The sequence below is a fragment of the Cetorhinus maximus genome, chromosome 12 (assembly GCF_964194155.1).
Source record: "Cetorhinus maximus chromosome 12, sCetMax3.hap1.1, whole genome shotgun sequence".
Classification (NCBI taxonomy): Eukaryota; Metazoa; Chordata; class Chondrichthyes; order Lamniformes; family Cetorhinidae; genus Cetorhinus; species Cetorhinus maximus.
In genome coordinates this window covers 122,419,053-122,441,535 of record NC_135890.1, presented here as the reverse complement: position 1 = coordinate 122,441,535, position 22,483 = coordinate 122,419,053, and the positions used below count along the sequence as shown (strand labels likewise).

Sequence of the window (22,483 nt, the reverse complement as noted above, 5' to 3'; positions counted from 1 at the left end):
GGGGGGTGGGGTTTGGGGGGGTGGGTGGGGGCTGGGGTGTAGCAGGGGTGGTGGGCAGAGGTTAGGGTGTTGGGGAGGGTGGGGGGTGGGGTGTCGACAGGGTGTGGGTGGTTGGGGAGGGTGGGGTGTTGGGGAGGGTGGGGTGGGGGGTTGGCAGGGTGTGGGTGGTTGGGGTTGGGGTGTTGGGTGGGGGCTTGGGTGTAACGGGGGTGGTGGGTGGAGCGGGGGTGGTGTGCAGGGTGTGGGGTGGGGGATCGGCAGGGTGTGGGTGGTTGGGGGGTGGGGTGTTGGGAGGGTGGTGGGTGGGGGTTGGGGTGTTGTGGAGGGTGTGGGGTGGGGGGTCGGCGGGGTGTAGGGGGGGTGGGTGGTGGTTGGGGGTGTAGCGGGGGTGGTGGGTGGGGGTTGGGGTGTTGGGGAGGGTGTGGGGTGGGGGGTCGGCAGGGTGTGGGTGGTTGGGTGTTGGGGTGTTGGTGGGGTGTTCAGTGGGGTGTTGGGGGGGCTCCAGAACAAGGGTGGCTTACGAAAGACAATTGGATCATTACCTGAAGAGGAAAGAATTGCAGGAGCTTTGGGGAAAAGCAGGGGAGGGGCACTAGGTGATTTGCAATGGCAGACGGCTTGTACAGTCACAAGGGGAAGAATGGCCTCCTGCACTGTAACCATTGTCTGATTCTAATCTTCAAATTCGAGCCAGGCCATTCAGGGGCGATGTCGGGAAGCACTGCTTCACACAAAGGGCATTGGAAACCCGGAGCGCTCTCCCTCACAGAGGTGCTAAAGCTGAGCTCAATTGGAAATTTCAAACCTGAGATTGATAAACCTTCGCTGGGCACGGGGACTAAGGGTTAGAGAACCAAAGCGGGTAAATGGAGTTAAGATACAGATCAGCCAGGATCTAACTGAATGCCACAGCTGGCTCGAGGGGCTGAATTCTTTATTCCTGTCACTAATAAGGAATTTTAGTTATGTGGGGAGACTGGAAAAGCTGTGTTTGTTAACAGGGAATGTTAAAGGGAGATTCAAAAAAGGTTCGAAATTCTGAAGAGCTTTGATAGTGAGGATAATAAAAAACTATTGCCATTAACAGAAAAGCCAGAAGCCAGAAGATATTGACTTATGATAATCAGCAAAGGAACCAGAGGGGGAGATGAGAATCTTTTTTACACAGTGAGTTGTTGAGATCTGGAATGTGCTGCCTGAAAAGATGGTAGAAGCAAAATCAATAATAACTTTCAAAAGAGGAGTTAGGAAATAGCTTAAAAGGAAAAATTTGCTGGGTTCTGGGGAGACAGCATAGAACTATAGAACCATAGAAAAGTTACGGCACGGAAGGAGGCCATTCGGCCCACCTTGTCCATGCCAGCCCGAGGGCACCCAGGTGCCCTTTCTAATCCCACCTTCCTGCACCCGGCCCATAGCCCTGCAGCTTACAACACTGAAGGTGCGGATCCAGGAACTTTTTAAAAGAGTTTAGAGCTTCTGCCTCTACCACCAACTTGGGCAGCGAATTCCAGACACCCACTACCCTCTGCGTAAAAAAGTTCTTCCTCATGTCCCCCCTACAGCTTCTGCCACTTATCTTGAATCTATGTCCCCTGGTTCTAGAATTCTCCACCAAGGGAAATAATTTTATCCTGTCCACTCTATCTATTCCCCTCATAATTTTGTACACCTCAATCAAGTCACCTCTCAGCCTTCTTTGCTCCAAGGAAAATAACCCCAACCTATCCAATCTCTCCTCGTAGCTACACTTTTCTAACCCTGGCAACATTCTTGTAAACCTCCTCTGCACTCTCTCCAGAGCAATTACGCCCTTCCTGTAATGTGGTGACCAGAACTGCACACAATACTCCAGTTGTGGCCTCACCAGTGTTTTATACAATTCCAACATTATATCCTTACTTTTATATTCTATACCCCTGCCAATGAAGGAGACCATTCCATATTTCATTTCTTTACAACCTTGTCTATTTGAACTGCTGCCTTCAGGGACCTGTGTACTTGTACGCCAAGATCTCTCACTTCATCTACCCCTCTTAGCATATTCCCATTTATTCTGTAATCCCTGTAACTGTTTGACCTTCCTAAATGTATGACCTCACACTTCTCTATGTTAAAATCCATCTGCCACTTTACCGCCCACTCTACCAACCCATCTATATCGTTTTGGCGATTATGACTATCCTCTACACTATCCACTACTCGGCCAATCTTCGTGTCATCTGCAAATTTCCCAATCATGCCGCCCACGTTCACGTCCAAATCGTTAATATATAACACAAACAGCAAGGGTCCCAACACCGAGCCCTGTGGAACACCACTTCAGACAACTTTCCATTCGCAAGGGCATCCATCGACCATTACCCTTTGTTTCCTGTTACAAAGCCAACCTTTTATCCAGTTTGCCACATTACCCTGAATCCCATGGGCTTTTACTTTCCTGACCAATCTGCCAAGTGGGACCTTGTCAAATGCCTTGCTAAAATCCATGTACACAACATCCACTGCACTATCTTCATCAACCCTTCTTGACACTTCCTCAAAGAATTCAATCAAATTTGTGATGCAAGACCTTCCTTTAACAAATCCATGCTGACCATCCCTGACTAGTCCATGCCTTTCCACATGACAGCTAATCCTATCTCTCAGGATTGATTCTACTAATTTGCTCACCACCGATGTAAGACTAACTGGCCTATAATTGTTTGGCATTTCCTTTGATCCCTTTTTAAACAATGGAACTATGTTTGCATTTCTCCAGTCCTCCAGTACCTCCCCCGTATCTAGTGAAGATTGGAAAATCATCCTCAGAGTATCTGCTATCTCCTCCCTGATTTCCTTCAGCAGCCTCAGAAACAATCCATCTGGCCCTGGTGACTTATCAACTTTCAAGGATTTCAACCCTTCGAGTACTTCCTCTCTCTTTATGACTATCACATCCAATATCTCGCAGTGTTCCTCCTGGACTACTATATCTTCATCCTCCCTTTCCTTTGTAAACACGGAGACAAAATATAATTCAAAACCCTTCCCACAGCCTCTGCATCTACACACAAGTTTCCATCTTCATCTCAGATAGGTCCCACTTTTTCCTTAACTAACCTTTTAGCTTCAATGTATTGGTAAAACATCTTTGGGTTATCTTTAACTTTACTTGCTAATCTTTTTTCATGCCCTCTCTTTGATTTCCTTATTTCCTTTTTTACTTCGTCCCTGCACTTCCTATATTCGTCTAGGCTATCTGCAGTGCTTAGTTCTTAGTGCCTATCGTACGCTTTCTTTTTCTGTTTGATCTTCCCCTGTATTCCTCTAGACAACTGGAGGGGGCGGGGGGGGGGGGGTGGGGTGGGGAGTCTAGATTTGGAAATACCACTCTCATTTTTGTTGGGGACATGTCTACTTTGTACAATTAGGATCTCGCTTTTTCGTGCTTCCCACTGGTTTTGCACTGTTTTATTCTCCAGCAGTGCTGTCCAGTCCACCTCAGCCAAGTCCCTTTTCATTTCTGCAAAATTTGCCTGTCCCCAGTTCAAGACGTTTACTCCTGCCTTATCTCTGTCCTTTTCCATGGTAATGCTAAATTTAACTGAATTGTGATCACTGTCCCCGATATGGTCGCCAACTGTTATTTCACCCACTTGCCCTTCTTCGTTCCCCATGGGGAGTGGGACTAATTGTATCATTCTTTCCAAGGGCTGGCACTGGCATGATGGGCTGAATGGTCTCCTACAGTGCTGCATCATTCTATGATTCTATTATTCAGTCATAGAGAGAACAAAACCTCTGGCTGGGAGGGATTGCAACCAAGCATATTACAGGAGGTTAGAGAAGACATTTATTAGAAACGGGAATAGGGTAAAAATGTACAGAGTAACATCTAGAAAGAGATTGATCATAAAGAATAGTCGGCATGGATTTCAAAAGGAAAGATCATTCTTGATTAACATTATTGATTATTTTAAGGAGCGACCAAAAGAACAGACAAGGGTAATGTGGTAGATGTAATATATTTGGCTATCCAAAAGGTTTTTGATAAGGTGCTGCATAAGGAACTGATGACTAAGGTCAGATCAGAACATGTAGGGTCAGGGGACGAGTAGCTAATGGATGGCAAGTTGGCTATAAATTGATGTTCCGCAAGGATTGGTGCTGGGACCACTTGTTTACGATTTACATAAATGCTTTGGACTCAAGAATTGGAAGCACAACATAGAAATTTGCAAAGATATTAAACTGGGGGTTGTACTTAATATAGAGGAGGAATGAATGAATGAATGCTAACAGCAACAGAATGAAGCCAGTAATGAAACACAGAAGCTATGAGACCATCAGTGATTGATTGAGTCCTTTATGTTCCACATTGTGAAGGTGAGAGGCAGTGGCCCCTCTTGATGTTGTGACCCATCACTGACCCTCTACTCGTCTTCCCCAATAACTCACTGCTGAAAGAAATATTCCCAGTCTCCTGTGCTCAATGAAAACAGGACAGAGGAGCCCTGGCAAAACTGGAGTCAATGGGAATCAGGGGGAAAACCCTTCACTGGTTGGAGTCATACCTAATACAAAGGAAAGTGGTTGTTGGAGGTCAATCATCTCAGCACCAGGACATCACTGCAGGAGTTCCTCTGGTTGGTTTCCCGGCCCAACCATCTTCAGCTGCTTCATCAATGACCTTCTTTCCATCATAAAGTCAGAAGTGGGGATGTTCGCTGATGTGGGTGTACCTACACCACATGGACAGCAGCAATTCAAGAAGGCAGCTCACCACCACCTTCTCAATGGGCAACTAGGGATGGGCAATAAATGCTGGCCCAGCCAGTGACGCCCACATCCTATGAATGAATAAAAAAAATTAACCTCTTGACATACACCATTTAAACTGCCCCAGGCTGGCCAGGGTCTTCACTGAGATTCAGTTTCCAGGATGGGATGAGCTCAATCCCACCCAACAATATTTGAACTTGGTGTCACACGAGAAAGCAACAGGGCCAGGAGAGAAGAAGGAACTTGAATCTTTATAGCACCTTTCACACCCTGAGGACATCCTAAGGCACTTTAGAGACAGTGAAATACTTTTGAAGGGCACTCACTGTTGAGGCGTAGGAGACCTGGCTGCCTATTTGTGCACAGGAAGATCCCACAGACAGCAGTGAGATAAATGGCAAATTCAAGTGTTTCTTCAGTGATGTTGGTTTGAGTGATAAATATTAGCCCTAGGACAGGATATATGGCAAGATTCTGATTCCGCTTCTTGGCAGTAAAATCATTCAGCTTGAGGTTACCTGAGCTACTTTGCTTCTCAATATCGTATGTAGGAGAACGAACACTGGAACGCACACTGGAAGATTCAGTTCTTAAAATACATTGGATCTCGGTGATTTGTGGTGTTGCTATTTATCAGGAGAGCACCACCCCTTTCAATGATTCTGCTGGCAATGCTTTGACAGTTTTGTAGAGGAAAAATAACTTTATATTCCCATTAAAAATAGCTTGCATTCCCCTCCAGCCCCTACACCCCTCCCTATCTCTGTAACCCCCTCCAGCCCCTACAACCCTCCCTATCTCTGTAACCTCCTCCATCCCCCTACACCCCTCCCTATCTCTGTAACCTCCTCCAGCCCCTACACCCCTCCATATCTCTGTAACCTCCTCCAGCCCCTACAACCCTCCCTATCTCTGTAACCTCCTCCAGCCCCTACAACCCTCCATATCTCTGTAACCTCCTCCAGCCCCTACAACCCTCCCTATCTCTGTAACCTCCTCCAGCCCCTACAACCCTCCATATCTCTGTAACCTCCTCCAGCCCCTACAACCCTCCCTATCTCTGTAACCTCCTCTAGCCCCTACAACCCTTCTTATCTGTGTAACCTTCTCCAGCCCCTACAACCCTCCCTATCTCTGTAACCCCCTCCGGCCCCTACAACCCTCTCTGTCTCTGTAACCTCCTCCGGCCCCTACAACCCTCTCTGTCTCTGTAACCTCCTCCGGCCCCTACAACCCTCTCTGTCTCTGTAACCTCCTCCGGCCCCTACAACCCTCCATATCTCTGTAACCCCCTCCAGCCCCTACAACCCTCCCTATCTCTGTAACCTCCTCCGGCCCCTACAATCTTCCCTATCTCTGTAACCCCCTCCGGCCCCTACAACCCTCCATATCTCTGTAACCTCCTCCAGCCCCTACAACCCTCCCTATCTCTGGAACCTCCTCCGGCCCCTACACCCCTCCCTATCTCTGTAACCTCCTCCAGTCCCTACAACCCTCCCTATCTCTGTAACCTCCTCTGGTCCCTACACCCCTCCCTGTCTCTGTAACCTCCTCTGGCCCCTACACCCTTCTGTATCTCTGTAACATCCTACAACCCGTCCACTATCCCTGTAACCTCCTCTGCTCTGTACAACCCTCCTTATCTGTGCAACCTCCTCCACTCCCTACAACCCTGGCTATCTTTCTAAACTCTTCCAGCCCCTACACCCCTCTGTATCTGTGTAACTTCCTCCAGCTCCCACAACCCTCCCTATCTGTAACCTCTCCCAGCCCATACAACCCTCCCTAACTCTGTAACCTCTGCCATACCCTTCCCTATCCCTGTAACTTCCTCCAGCCCCCATAACCCTCCCTATCTCTGTAACCCCCTTCAACCCCTACACCCCTCCCTGTCTCTGTAACCTCCTCCAGCCCCTACAACCCTCCCTATCTCTGTAACTTCCTCCAGCCCCTACACCCCTCCCTGTCTCTGTAACCTCCTCCAGCCCCTACAACCCTCCATGTCTCTTTTAACTCCTCCAGCCCCTACAACCCTCCCTATCTCTGTAACCTCCTCCAGCTCCCACAACCCTCCCTATCTCTGTAACCTCCTTCAGACCTTACACCCCTCCCTATCTCTGTAACCTCCTCCAGCCCTCAAAACCCTCCCTATCTCTGTAACCTCCTCCAGTCCCTACACCCCTCCCTATCTCTGTAACCTCCTCCAGCCCCTACAACCCTGCACAACCTCTGCACTCCTCCAATTATGGCTTGTTGTGTATCCTCAATTTTAGTCACTCCACCAATGGCCACCATTCCTTCAATTGCCTGGGCCCCAAGTTCTGAAATTCCCTCTCTAAGCCTCTCCATCTCGCTTCCTATTTTAAGACACTCCTTAAAATCTCCCCCTTTGACCAGGCTTTTGGTCACCTGCCCGAAACTCCTCGTGGCTCAGTGTCCGTCTTGATAACGCTCCTGTGAAGCATCTTGGGACATCAAGCCGCTATATAAATGCAGATTGTCATTGGTGTAACTTACTTAATGACTAAGGTGAATAATTAATTGTTTCTGTGTAATATCTTAACTGATATTGATGTAGCGTGCTCATTTTGAGGAGGGATTTAAATGGCAGAAGCTGGTGCATAGATTCATCGGCCGTTCCCAGAGTTGAGTGATTCCAGTTACAGAAAGATTTTAGAAGTTAAGGATTGCTTAACTTGGGCTAAGGAGTGCATCAGAATTCCCCACGTGAGGGCCTTGTTGGTGTAAATGGAGAGATCGCGGGGTTGATGGGGTAAATGGAGAGATCCCGGGGTCGATGGGGTAAATGGAGAGATCCCGGGGTCGATGGGGTAAATGGAGAGATCCCGGGGTCGATGGGGTAAATGGAGAGATCCCGGGGTCGATGGGGTAAATGGAGAGATCCTGGGGCTGAAGGAGTAAACGGAGATATCCCGGGGTTGATGGGTAAATGGAGAGATCCCGGGGTTGATGGGGTAAATGGAGAGATCCTGGGGCTGAAGGAGTAAACGGAGATATCCCGGGGTTGATGGGTAAATGGAGAGATCCCGGGGTTGATGGGTAAATGGGGAGATCCCGGGGTCGATGGGTAAATGGGGAGATCCCGGGGTCGATGGGGTAAATGGGGAGATCCTGGGGTTGGTGGGGTAAATGGAGAGATCCCGTGGTTGATGGGTAAATGGGGAGATCCCGGGGTTGATGGGTAAATGGGGAGATCCTGGGGTTGATGGGTAAATGGGGAGATCCCGGGGTCGATGGGGTAAATGGGGAGATCCTGGGGTTGATGGGGTAAATGGGGAGATCCCGGGGTTGATGGGTAAATGGGGAGATCCCGGGGTTGATGGGTAAATGGAGAGATCCTGGGGTTGATTGGTAAATGGGGAGATCCCGGGGTTGAGTGGGATTAGGCTGGGCGGGATATTAAAGGGTGCGGGGAGTGAGGGGGAGAGTGGGATTAGGCTGGGCGGGATATTAAAGGGTGCGGGGAGTGAGGGGGAGAGTGGGATTAGGCTGGGCGGGATATTAAAGGGTGTGGGGAGTGAAGGGGAGAGTGGGATTAGACTGGGTGGGATATTAAAGGGTGCGGGGAGTGAGGGGGAGAGTGGGATTAGGCTGGGTGGGATATTGAAGGGTGTGGGGAGTGAGGGGGAGAGTGGGATTAGACTGGGTGGGATATTGAAGGGTGCGGGGAGTGATGGGGAAAGTGGGATTAGACTGGGTGGGATATTAAAGGGTGTGGAGAGTGAGGTGGGGAGTGGGATTAGACTGGGTGGGATATTAAAGGGTGCGGGGAGTGATGGGGAGAGTGGGATTAGACTGGGTGGGATATTAAAGGGCGCGGGGAGTGAGGGGGAGAGTGGGATTAGGCTGGGTGGGATATTGAAGGGTGCGGGGAGTGATGGGGAGAGTGGGATTAGGCTGGGTGGGATATTAAAGGGTGTGGGGGTGTGGGGAGTGAGGGTGAGAGTGGGATTAGACTGGGTGGGATATTAAAGGGTGCGGGGAGTGAGGGCGAGAGTGGGATTAGACTGAGTGGGATATTAAAGGGTGCGGGGAGTGAGGGGGAGAGTGGGATTAGACTGTGTGGGATATTAAAGGGTGTGGGGAGTGAGGGGGAGAATAGATTAGTGCTGAGCTTGTGAAGAATTGAGGGGTCAAATAGCTGTTCATGCACTGAGCATACCATTCTTTAACTCTGCCAAAAAGCACATTCCTTGTGCTTCTCAAATACCCTAATTTAAATAGACGCCGTTTTCAATCTCAGTGTGAACTTGTCCACTTTGGCAGGGAGAATAGAAAAGCAGTATACTATTTAAATGAAGAGAGATTGAAGAACTTGGTGATACAGAGAGATCTGGGTGTCCTGGTGCATGAATCACAAAAAGTTAGTATCCTGCTATGGGCCATGCTATGGGCCCTGACAATATTCTAGCAATGGCGCTGAAGACTTGTACTGAAGAACTTGCCACACCCCTAGCCAAGCTGTTCCAGTACAGCTACAATGCTGGCATCTACCGAGCAATGTGGAAAATTGCCCAGGTATGTCCTGTACACAAAAAGCAGGACAAATACAACCTGGACAATTACCACCCCATCAGTCTACTCTCCATCATCAGTTAAGTAATGGAAGTGGTCATCAACAGTACTATCGAGTGTTACTTGCTTAGCAATAACCTGCTCTCTGATGCTCAGTTTGGGTTCCGACATGGTCACTCAACTTCTGACCTCATTGCAGCCTTGGTTCAAACATGGACAAAAGAGCTAAATTCCTGTGGCGAGGTGAGAGTGACTGCCCTTGACATCAAGGCAGCATTTGACTGAGTGTGGCATCAAAGAGCCCTAGTAAAACTGGAGTCAATGGGAATCAGGGGGAAAACTCTCTGCTGGTTAGAGTCATACCTAGCACAAAGGAAGATGGTTGTGGATGTTGGAGGTCAGTCATCTCAGCTCCAGGACATCACTGCAGGAGTTCCTCAGGGTAGTGTCCTAGGCCCAACCATCTTCAGCTGCTTCATCAATGACCTTCCTTCCATCATAAGGCCAGAAGTGGGGATGTTCGTTGATGATTGCACAATGTTCAGCATCATTCGCGACTCCTCAGGTACTGAAGCAGTCCATGTCCAAATGCAGCCAGATCTGGACAATATTCAGGGGCTTACGCTGACAAGTGACAAGCAACATTCATGCCACACAATGCCCTTCTCCCACAAGAGAATCTAACCATTTCCCCTTGACATTCAATGGCATCACTATTGTTGAATCCCCCACTATCAACATCCTGGGGGTTCCCATTGACCAGAAACTGAACTGGACTAGCCATATAAATACTGTGGCTACAGGAGCAGGTCAGAGGCTGGGAGTCTATGTTGAGTAACTCACCTCCTGACTCCCCAAAGCCTGTCCACCATCTACAAGGCACAAGTCTGGAGTGTGATGGAATACTCCTCACTTGCCTGGATGATACAGCTACCACAACACTCAAGAAGCCTGACACCGTCCAGGGCAAAGCAGCCCACTTCATTGGCACCACATCCACAAACATTCCCTCCCTTCACCATTGACCGAACAGTGCCAGCAGTGTGTACCATCTACAAGATGCACTGCAGAAACTCACCAAGGCTCCTTAGGCAGTACCTTCCAAACCCATGACCACAATCATCTAGAAGGACAAGGGCAGCAGATAGATGGGAACATCACCACCTGGAAGTTCCCCTCCAAGCCACTCACCATCCTGACTTGGAAATATATCGCCATTCCTTCACTGTCGCTGGGTCAAAATCCTGGAACTCCCTCCCTAACAGCACTGTAGATGTACCTACACCACATGGACTGCAGCGGTTCAAGAAGGCAGCTCACCACCACCTTCTCAAGGGCAATTGGGGATAGGCAATAAATGCTGGCCCAGCTTTCGATGCCCACATCCTGTCAGTGAATTAAAAAATGGTACAGCAAGTGAATAGGAAGGCAAATGGAATGTTGACATTTATTGCAAGAGCAATGGAATATAAAGGTAGGGAAGTTTTACTGCAGCTGTACTGGTGAGACCACATCTGGAGTACAGTGTATAGTTTTGGTCTCCTTATTTGGAAAAAGATATAATTGTGTTAGAAGCAGCTCAGAGAAGGTTCACTCGACTGATTCCTGGGACGAGGGGCTTATCTTATGAAGAAAGGTTGGACAATTTGGACCTATAGCCATTGGAGTTTAGAAGAATTAGTGGTGATCTTATTGAAACATATCAGTTCCTGAGGAGATTCGTTAGGATAGATACTGCGAATAGAGGCTAGAACCGCGAGACAAAGTGTAAGAATAAGAGGTCTACTGTTTAAGATGGAGATGAGGAGAAATTCTCTCTCTCAACGGCTCGTTAGTCTGTGGAATTCTCTTCCCCAGAAAGCAGTGGAGGCTGTGTCATTATTCAAGGCAGAGTTGGACAGATTTTTGATAGACAAGGGAGTCCAGGGTTATGGGTGGCTGATGGCAAAGTGGAGTTGAGACCACAGCCAGATCAACTATGATCTAATTGAATGGCGAAACAGGATTGAAGGGTCAAATGGCCTACTCCTGCTCCTCAGTCCTATGTTCCTATTTGTGATTCATTGAGTCACAACGGACGACAGAATGTGACATTTCACCCTCTCAAAACCAAAGAGAAAACTGATAGAGACTTTTTCATCAAACAACTTGGCGAGGGAGAGAATAAGAGAGGGAAGAAGAGAGAGGGGAAGAGAGAGTGAGAAGGAAGTGCTGGGCGAGAAAGAGGGAGCCAGAGTGGGAGTGATATCTTTACAGGACAAAAAAGAGACTGTGTGCAGCACCTGGAGTTCAAAGTACCAGACTGAAAAGCTAGTTTATTCCGGTTTAACTATATATACATGCATGCATAAATGGCCAGAAGAGGCTGCCATTACACTATCTCTTCCCTCTTTTACACAGCTACACAACTGTTACACAACAGTTCAAATTCTATACAACTTATTTTTGTTTCTTGTTTTTCATTTATTTACAAATCCAACGTAACCACTGGTTTCCTATTTCTAAGAGGATACCTCCTTTCTTGACCCAAACCTTCAGAACGTGGAGAAGGAAGGACCATGACTCAACTTGGCCTGAGACTCTGAGGATGAATTTTCTTCAACCTTTGACCTTCAGTTGAATTTTCCACTTCATCAGACATGCCCGTCTGACCCTGACTCAGGTCTGAACTAGGCTCAGGCACAAGTTGTCATGAAGTAACTATCAGTACTCGACTTGTAACCCAACTGACCAACTCTTCACACTCTTTCGATTCTTCCCTGCTCCCTTCTTTGTGAAAATTGCCTTCAATTCATCAGAGACTTGGCCTCTCACTCGAGACAGGACTGGATCATGATTTGTCCAGTTTCTTATCTGCCTGGCAAGACTGGTGAGGAATCCAGGAAATTCACCACTAATACGAGCTCTTGGGCAATTGGGACATGGTCGTTGTTCTCTTGCAAAGGAAGAAGTCTTAGGGCATTGGCATTGGCTATTTGAATCCCTGGTCTATGCATTAAGGTGTTTTCATACGCCACTAAAATTAAAGTCCATCTTTGTATTCGTGCAGAAGCTATGGGAGGGATAGCCTTTTTTTTATTCATTCACGGGATGTGGGCGTCACTGGCTAGGCCAGCATTTATTGCCCATCCCTAATTGCCCTTGAGAAGGTGGTGGTGAGCTGCCTTCTTGAACCGCTGCAGTCTATGGTGTAGGTATACGCACAGTGCTGTTAGGGAGGGGGTTCCAGGAGTTTTCCTCGCTAAACAGACCCAAAAGTGGTTTGTGATCTGATACCATTGTGAAGTGTTGCCCATGCATGTATTAGTGGGATTTGTTTACACCTCATAGAGGGTCTTGAGTTTTTGGAATCCTCTTCCTCAACAGGTGGTAGAAGCAGAGACTTTGAATATTTTAAGGCGGGGGTAGATAGATCCTTGATAAGCAAGGGGGTGAAATGTTATCGGGGGTAGGTGGGACATTACATTCAGATCAGCCACGATCTTATTGAATGGTGGGGCAGGCTCGAGGGGCCGAGTGGCCTACTCCTGCTCCTAATTCGTATGTTCGTATGATCTTGTTCTCAGAAGTTGTGTCGGATTCAAGTTCTGCATATTCTCTCTTGTGGAGTGGTATGTGACTCATCAGCAACTACTGGCTTTCTGTTCAGGGTGTCTTCCTGATCACTCAGACAGTTAGTCCATTCCATTGATGGTCTTTTTCTTGCAGAGGTATGTGTGCCCCTGTCTCTTCCCACTATTTCATTTACAGTCTCTACAAGGTAAGATCGCAGATTTGGTGTTTTTTCCAAGACTTGGTCTTCACAATTCTGGCCATGAATCCAGACTGATACACCTGGCTGGAGTTCTGGTAAATCCTGTACTCTATGGCGTTAGAATTTCGGAGCCAGACCATTCTGGATTGGTGTGGAACAGTAGCTCAACAGTGTTAAGTTGATATCATAATTTTTCTTCAATGAAGCCTTTGCCGTCCTTACTTCTCTTTCAGCCTCCCCATTAGCTTGGGGTATTTGGGTGAGCTGGTTGCGTGGACAAATCCATAGTCTTCTGTGAACTTATTAAAACCTTTGTTTGCAAACTGTGGGCCATTGCCTTAAATCACTAGATCTGGACTGCCCTGTATGGCAAAGCATTCTTTTAACATTTTAATGACAGCTTCCAAGGTTGGACCATGAAGGTAAAAGCAAAAATACTGCGAACGCTGGAAATCTGAAACAAAAGTAGAAAATGCTGGAAAAACTCAGCAGGTCTAACAGCATCTGTGGAGAGAGAAACAGAGTTAACGTTTCGAGTCCGTATGACTCTTCTTCAGAGCATGGACCATGAAGATGTTTGTCCTCAATCCTACTGGAGAAATTGTCAACAACCATTCCCCTTGAGCTCAAAAAGATCCATTCCAAGATGTTCCCATGGTCTGGATGAAATTGAGGAAACCATCAGTGGTTCTTTTCGCTCCTGGCGATGGAGTACACCAGATGATTCAGCTCAAAATCATTTCCTCTGATAGTTTTGAGATTCCTGGCCACCAAGTGGAATTTTGTGCTCTAGCACGACAATTTGTAATGTCCAGGTTTCCCTGGAGCATTCTCTGAAGGATCTTGAGTCCGAGCGTTCTGGGTGTAACCAATCTCTCATCGTAAATCAGCAGGTCATCCACGAGACTGAGATATCTTCATTGCTCAAAGTGTTGCTTCAGGGTGAGATTATTTGGAACATATTCTGACCATCCATTTTTACTGTGTTTCCAAATTCTGATCTACTTTCTTCATCTACTTTTTGTTTCTTCGCATTTCATTTAGCCTCTGTGTTGTTTTTTTAATCCATTCACAGGATGTGGGCTTCGCTGGCTGGGCCCAGCATTTATTGCCCATCCCTAGTTGCCCCTTGAGAAGGTGGTGGTGAGCTGCCTTCTTGAACTGCTGCGGTCTACGTGGTTTAGGGACATCCACAGTTGCTGGTAGAAATTTTGTAGTCAGTGGGACTGTACGTCTTTGACAAAATCTATGTCCTACTGTTCGGGCTTTTCAACAGGAATGCGTGACAGTGTGTCCCTGTTAGGAACCAGGGAGAGTTTAAGTCAGTTATATGTGTATTTGTGGGCGTTAAGAATGAGTTTTAGCTTTAAGTTTAAGTTTAATTTGCATTTCTGTATTTGTGTGTTAAGAAAGGCAGGAACTTGAGTTTTGGTTTCACTTTAAAAGATGCTTGCATTCTAATGAGGTTTTATGACTCTTGAAGGGAAGTTAAAACAAACACAAGGTAGAAAAAAAACTGTACTGTTGCCTAGCAACAGGGGACCAGAGAGAGGGACCCATAGAGTGAGAGGGAAACAGAAAAATAGTTTCAGTTCAGTTGAAAGGAGTTGCCAGCACATGCAGCATAGGACAGGGACAGATAGCAAGTCCCAAATTAAAGTTGGAAGCAGGGGCCAGGGGAGGCTGAACACAGCAGAGGGAACTGCAGAGAGAGCAGATTTCCCAAAAGAACTGAAATGTCCCAAAGCTAAGGAGTGAAACAGAAAGGAACGGTCCCAGGAAGACCTCCTAGTCAAAGGAAGAACAGGAGAAGGTCCTGTTTAGTGGAAGTGAAAGCAAGGAGCAGGGAGGAAGGCTCCAAGCTTAAAGGGAGAAAGCTACAGGACACAGACTTAAAGCAAAATAGGCTTGCGGGAAGCCAGAAGCTCCAAGGGGTCAGCCGAAGGTCTGTAACTCTTTACTATGGGCGTATGAAGCGGTGGTGTTCTGTTGGAACAGCTGAGTCAGAGAGAGAGTGTGTGGAAGGAAGCTTGAATGTACGTGGCGATCCAGGGGAGAGGGGCAACGGGAAGAAAGTTTGAAACCCTGGAGTTGGACCCCTATGGAAGATTTTCGAGAGAAAGTGTCATTTGGGAGAAGATTCCAAAGTGAGTTCTTCAAGAGTGGAGATTGGAAACCCTCGTGTGAAAGACTGAGTTCAGTGAGACCGGTTGGCTCGCTGTGGGAGCTGTTGGTAAACCTTACCTTTTATTGAACATTCTACTAAGTATATACATACAAGGCTTAGCATGAGGTTTAAAATTGAACTATCTCTCAGCATACTCTGTTATCATGTGATCTTACATCACTAATGATGTAGACTGCCTGTTTACATATTTAACATTAACTTTTCATACTACACTTTGTCATATTCCCTTGTCCAATTCCACTGAATACCCTTCCTCAAGAGTTCAATGGATGCAATAAGGTTGCCAAATTTGGTCTGAATTTACCGTAGTAATTCACTAAGCCCAAAAAATATCTGTGCTCTTAAGATATTCTGAGTATGTGGTATATTTCTTATTGCTTGAACCTTAGTCTTGGCAGGATATAACCCATCTTTGTTTACCCTATGACCCAAATACTCTACAGAGTTTTGAAACATTACACGTGTGTGTATGTGTGAGTGTGAGTGTGTGTGAGTGTGTGTGTGTGTGTGTGTGTATGTGTATGTGTGTATGTGTGAGTGTGAGTGTGTGTGTGTGTATGTGTGTGTGTGTGTATGTGTGTGTGTGTGTGTGTGTGTGTGTGTGTGTGTATGTGTGTGTGTGTGTGTGTGTGTATGTGTATGTGTGAGTGTGTGTGTGTGTGTGTGTGTATGTGTGAGTGTGAGAGTGTGTGTGTGTATGTGTGTGTGTGTATGTGTGAGTGTGTGTGTGTATGTGTGAGTGTGTGTGTGTGTGTGTATGTGTGAGTGTGTGTGTGTATGTGTGTGTGTGTGTATGTGTGTGTGTGTGTGTGTATGTGTATGTGTGAGTGTGTGTGTGTGTGTGTGTATGTGTGAGTGTGAGTGTGTGTGTGTGTATGTGTGTGTGTGTGTGTGTGTGTGTATGTGTGTGTGTGTGTGTATGTGTGAGTGTGTGTGTGTATGTGTGAGTGTGTGTGTGTGTATGTGTGAGTGTGAGTGTGTGTGTGTGTGTGTGTGTATGTGTGCGTGTGTGTATGTGTGTGTGTATGTGTGAGTGTGTATGTGTGAGTGAGTGTGTGTGTGTATGTGTGAGTGTGAGTGTGAGTGTGTGTATGTGTGAGTGTGAGTGTGTGTGTGTGTGTGAGTGTGAGTGTGTGTGTGCCTTCACTCAAACTTCATGCCTTTCCAAATGTTGTAGCACCTTTTTCAGCCTGTCATCATGGGTTTGGAGGTGAAATAAGTATCAAAATAGCACACTACTCCCCGAATTCCTTGCAAAATTTCGTTCATCACCCCTTAGAAAACTCCGGGGGCTGAAGAAACACCAGATGATGGCCTGTGAAACTGAAATAGACCCGTGTGTGTGTTAATAGTTAAGTATGACTTTAAAACATGCCTTATATTGCTTCGAGGTCCCCCCTGTCTGTCACTGTACTGTACCACAATTTGCTGTAGAATAACTGCACAAACCAATCCTGCCCTCGTGTTGCTGCAACCATCTAACTGACTCCCATTGAAAAGCATGTTCACCGTTTTGTGATTTGCCCTTTGCGAGGTTCCGTGGGAACGTAACCCCCATGAACATCGGAACTTTACTGTCATCCTCTTCAGCCGACGGCTGGGGGTTGTTAACCCTGGCTTCTCTCGAGTCACGTTCTGCCATGCCCCCCGGACAATGCGGTTTGACAAGCCATGTCGAGGGTTAACTTTGGCAATGTTGGCAAACACTGCGAATGTGTTCACTTTTTAAACCGCACACAAATCTCTCCCACAATTTCCACTCTTGAACATTCTCCAAAATTACAATAAATAGACAACTTTTTTCAAAGCCAAGATAAACCCTTCAATGCCCTGATTCCTGGTTCCAAATCCAAAGAGATCTGCAATCTCAGATGGTTTAGGATTATAGTGCTCCTCAAGCTTACACAAGATGTCTGACAGCGGCGTATCTTTTGGCTTAGCAGTGGAGAGCTAATTCTTGAGCGTTTCATAGACTCCTGGGCCTGACTCAGTCAGAACCATCGCCCTTTTCCTCTCTCCCACTGGCTGATTAATAGCCGGATTATCAGCAAAATCGAGGATGTTATTAGCAGTGAATTACATCTCTATCCATTTCACATGCACATCGAAAGACTCTCGGTCATGGCTATACTCTCCCAGCAATCCAATAATACCTACTGGTGCAGCCGTCTTCGAGGTCAGTCCACCCACGTGTACAAACAGCCTTTTCACTAAGACTGGATTTTAAAAACTATTTCTCAGCAAAACAAAAGCTCTCAGTTCCTCTACTGCTTGGCTGGAACTTTCTCCAACCAAATTTGTTCAGCTACAGAATCCAAAATCCCACCTCATGATGCTGTGGTATCTTTGCAGGACAGATATGAGACTGGGTGCAGTATGTGGAGTTCAAAAATCCAACTGAGAAACTAGTTCATTCCAGTTTGACTATATATACATACGGACATACACAATTCATCCCAAGAGGGTGTGGGAGAGAGAGAGAGAGAGAGAGAGAGAGAGAGCAAATAAGGCAGGAATGGACAGAGAGAGGGTAAGAGGGAAGAAGAGAGAATGAAAACAAGGAAGAAAGGGAGGAAGGAGAGAGGGAGAGAGTTATGTGCAGGTTCATTTTGGATACGGGCGTTTTTTGAATTGAAGACATTGCTGGTGTATTCGTTCTGGTGCTTTCCCTGGTCTCCAGCATTTCCTAAAGCTCCAAACAAGACCCAGGAAATATTTCAAATTGGCCTCAACAGCAACTTGTAGTTATACAGCACCTTTAACACAGTGAAACATCTCGAGGCACTGCACAGGAGGTATTTTCAATCAAGATTTAACACAGGTAGATGTTAGGGCAGGTGGAAGTGGTGAGTTTTAAGGAGCATCTTAAAGGAGGAGAGAGAGGGGTAGAGGTTCAGGAGGGAATTCCAGAGCTTTAAGGTCCAGGCAACTGAAGGCATGGCCGCCAATGTTGGAGTGATTAAAATCAAAGATGCTCAAGAGGCCAGAGTTGGGGGGAGGACAGAGATCTCAGAGGGTTGTGGGGCTGGAGGAGATCTCAGAGGGTTGTGGGGCTGGAGGAAATCGCAGAGGGTTGTGGGGCTGGAGGAGATCTCAGAGGGTTGTGGGGCTGGAGGAGGTTGTAGAGGGTTGTGGGGCTGGAGGAGGTTGTAGAGGGTTGTGGGGCTGGAGGAGGTTGTAGAGGGTTGTGGGGCTGGAGGAGGTTGCAGAGGGTTGTGGGGCTGGAGGAGGTTGTAGAGGGTTGTGGGGCTGGAGGAGGTTGTAGAGGGTTGTGGGGCTGGAGGAGGTTGCAGAGGGTTGTGGGGCTGGAGGAGATCTCAGAGGGTTGTGGGGCTGGAGGAGGTTGCAGAGGGTTGTGGGGCTGGAGGAGGTTGTAGAGGGTTGTGGGGCTGGAGGAGGTTGCAGAGGGTTGTGGGGCATGAGGAGGTTACAGAGGGTTGTGGGGCTGGAGGAGGTTGCAGAGGGTTGTGGGGCTGGAGGAGATCTCAGAGGGTTGTGGGGCTGGAGGAGGTTGTAGAGGGTTGTGGGGCTGGAGGAGGTTGTAGAGGGTTGTGGGGCTGGAGGAGATCTCAGAGGGTTGTGGGGCTGGAGGAGGTTGTAGAGGGTTGTGGGGCTGGAGGAGGTTGTAGAGGGTTGTGGGGCTGGAGGAGGTTGCAGAGGGTTGTGGGGCTGGAGGAGGTTGTAGAGGGTTGTGGGGCTGGAGGAGGTTGTAGAGGGTTGTGGGGCTGCAGGAGGTTGCAGAGGGTTTGGCGCTGGAGGAGGTTGCAGAGGGTTGTGGGGCTGCAGGAGGTTGTAGAGGGTTGTGGGGCTGGAGGAGGTTGCGGAGGGTTGTGGGGCTGGAGGAGGTTGTAGAGGGTTGTGGGGCTGGAGGAGGTTGCAGAGTTAGGGAAGGGTGAGGCCCTGGAGAGATTTGGAAACAAGGATGAGAATTTTAAAGTGGACTTGCTGGACCTGGAGCCAGTGTAGATCAGTGAGCAACAGTGGGGTACTGGGTGAGCGTGGCTTGGTGGAGTATGGGTGCAGGCAGCAGTGCTGGTCCTTGGACAGTTGAAGTGATCTTTGCACCTTCAGTTCCCTGTAATGCGTCAAAATAATTGTGGAATCAAGAATTAGTTTCCACCACTGTGATAAAGTATTTCACGTGTGGCTAATCCAAGATCACAAATATGTTTCAAAATCTGGCTTTGCACGAGCAACACATTCAACATGTCTTGAATATATTTACCGTCAGTCCTCTAATGAAAAGCAGATTGCAAACCATTGGGAAGACACAGCCTAGTCCCGTGGGATGCTATTGCTGGGCACTGCAATGTGAGGTGTTGGCAGATTTTCATGGTGATGTTGAAATGTTATCAACGCATTCCCTTCAGCTGGGTTTGAATACTGGGATTTTCTAAGTTCCAAGAGGGAGTGATTCCAGGATGCAGTGCCCAAAATGCACTGGAAATTCCACTGGTTAGGCCATAGTTCAAGTTGTTGCTCACATACATTTGTTAAATGACAAATGCAAAATCTCCCATGCACTGGTACAATCAGACGGTGTTAATGATATCAGTTGTGTTTGATCGTATGCAAGTGGAGGGCGTTATTGGGGTTTCATTTGAGCAGATATAAGGAGACACTTAGGAAAATGGAGAGCAGTTGCATTAGGAGGCGTATGCTTGTAATGTTTCACTCTGTAAATAAACGTAAGACTGAATAAAGATTGCCACCAGTATCTTCCTTCACTAACTGGCTTTGTGGATTAGAACAGGCAGTGTATTAGAACACAATCATTTCTTTCCATTCCAAAGTATTTCTTGATGTATTTAAGAGCCGCTCTGTTTGGTTATTACCATGGAAAATGGATTTCTCACCAAAAATAACTTTTTATTAATCAGGGAGGCCAAACCTCCACCTGTGAGGAACCTGATTTAAAATCACTGCGAATGACATTAAGAAACGATGCTGAACCATTTTATAGTTTAATCGGTTGGAACCAGTCCGTTTCTTAGTAAATTTTTTAAACTATTAACCATCTTTTAGAGTTCACCTACCTCCTGTCCGCACGCTTTAGAAACTAAGTGTAATTTGATTCTGAGCCTGTTGGATTTTACAATTTGCAATGGCTGGGTTTGTGGGCGGGGCCTGATCCAGGTGAAATTCAACCTTAACCGGTATAACTGGTTGCAGGAAACAGCCAGGCCAGTGGTCTTGGTTATGACTCCTCTATGTTTAAAATTCCCCAATCCTGTGTGCCAGTTTGGTCAATTCTGTACCGATTGCGATGATGTAACGAACAAGTGTGTTGAAGGTTGTTTATATAATAGAATTGTCTAACTATCCCAGCTAACCTCCAGGCATTGACTTGGGGAAAGCGGCACAGTCTGGTAGAGTTAGTTTTCTGTATGCTGTTTCCAGGATGGAGAGTCACACTTCGGGGAGCATCTATCAGTCAATAGTGCAAACACACCCCATAATTTTCCATCTGGAGTAAATTTTTGATAGTGTGCGTGTGATTTCCACTTTTTCTTTATTCTTTCATGGGATGTGGGCATCACTGGGCAGGCCAGCATTTATTGCCCATCCCTAATTGCCCCTTGAGAAGATGGTGGTGAGCTGCCTTCTTGAACCGCTGCAGTCCGTGTGGTGTAGGTACATCCACAGTGCTGTTAGGGAGGGAGTTCCAGGATTTTGACCCAGCGACAGTGAAGGAACGGCGATATATTTCCAAGTCAGGATGGTGAGTGAGTTGGAGGGGAACTTGTGCTGTTACTTTGCATCAACTGCCCTTGTCCTTCTAGATAGTAGAGGTCATGGGTTTGGAAGGTGCTGCTTAAGGAGCCTTGGTGAGTTACTGCAGTGCATCTTGTAGATGGTACACACTACTGCTAATGTGCGTCGGTGGTGGAGGGAGTGAATGTTTGTGGATCAGGTGCCAATCAAGCGGGCTTGTGTCTTGTAGATGGTGGACAGGCTTTGGGAAGTTAGGAGGTGAGTTACCTGCCTCAGAATTCCCAGCCTCTGACCTGCTCCTTTAGCTAGAGTATTTATATGGCTAGTCCAGTTCAGTTTCTGGTCAATGGTAACCCCCAGGATGTTGATAGTGGGGGATTCAGTGATGGTAATGCCATTGACCATCAAGGGGCGATGGTTAGATTCTCTCTTGTTGGAGATGACCATTGCCTGACACTTGTGTGGCGCAAATATTACAATTCTACACTTCAGGACCAGTGCAAGTGAAGAATTTACCACAACAAAAATCTATTAACCTCGGCCGTGAAAGTTCCAATTAAACCCCAGTCACGGCCTTTTGGGAGAGAGTTCCAGATTTGCACTGCAGTGATTCCTGATTTCACTTTTGAATGGCCTGACACTAATTATGTTACACTGCTAGTAATGGGGGGATGTTAGAAATAATCAGAAGTATTAATGTTAATAATGCTTGTTGGATTTGTACAATTTCAATTGGTGATAAGGACATGTATTGGGAAAAGCTCAGAATCCATAAAGCATCTTAAAGGAGCAGAGAGACCGAGGGGTTTTGAAAGAGTATTCCAGAACTTAAGGCATGGCTGCCCCTGGTGGAGCGATTAAAATCGGGACGCTTAAGAGGTCAGAATTGGAGATCTGGGAAGGCTGTGGGGCTGGAGGAGATTAAGAGGGATCTGTAATAAGGAGAAGGATTTTAAAATGGAGGCACTGCTGGACCTGGAGCCCATGTGGGTCAGTGAGCACAGGTGTGTGTGTGAGACGGGCGGACGGGACTTGGTGCGAGTTAGGATAGAGGCTTCTGAGATTTAGACGGGCTTAAGTTTACTGGGGGGGTGGAAGATGGGAGGTGTGAGCCAGGAGAGCATTGGAATTGTCAATAGTTACAACATCCTCTGTCACTCATAAAACTTGAACTCACGGCACCAAGTTAGGTGCTTTTGTCTACTGTATTTCCAGATCTTGGAGGATTGCTGCAGGTCACAATAAACTGCATGTGTGTGTGGTCAGAGAATTGGCTTGGATGCTACTGATGTGCAACTTGTGCAACATTTTGAAGCAAAGATTTTTGAGGAGCCTTTAGTGACTAAATACAAAGTTACCCGAGTCCCAGTCTTGGTCACCAGAGAAAGTCTCCTGTTCCTGGGTTTAGGGGGAGTGTTGTTGCCATTGTCCATGGTATAGATATTCTGCCCATTGACAGTGAAGGTTTGGAATGAAGCTGGGGCCTTGACTCAGGATCTGCCGGCCTTCTAAAAATAGGAAAAGAG

At 47.1% G+C, this 22,483-nt stretch overlaps 1 protein-coding gene across 4 annotated transcripts in view; it reads left to right on the top strand.

Moving 5' to 3' along the window:
- adgrd1 (adhesion G protein-coupled receptor D1) overlaps nt 1-22,483 on the top strand; it is a 238,426-nt gene that overhangs the window by 115,352 nt on the left and 100,591 nt on the right. The gene's annotated exons all lie outside the window — the stretch shown is intronic.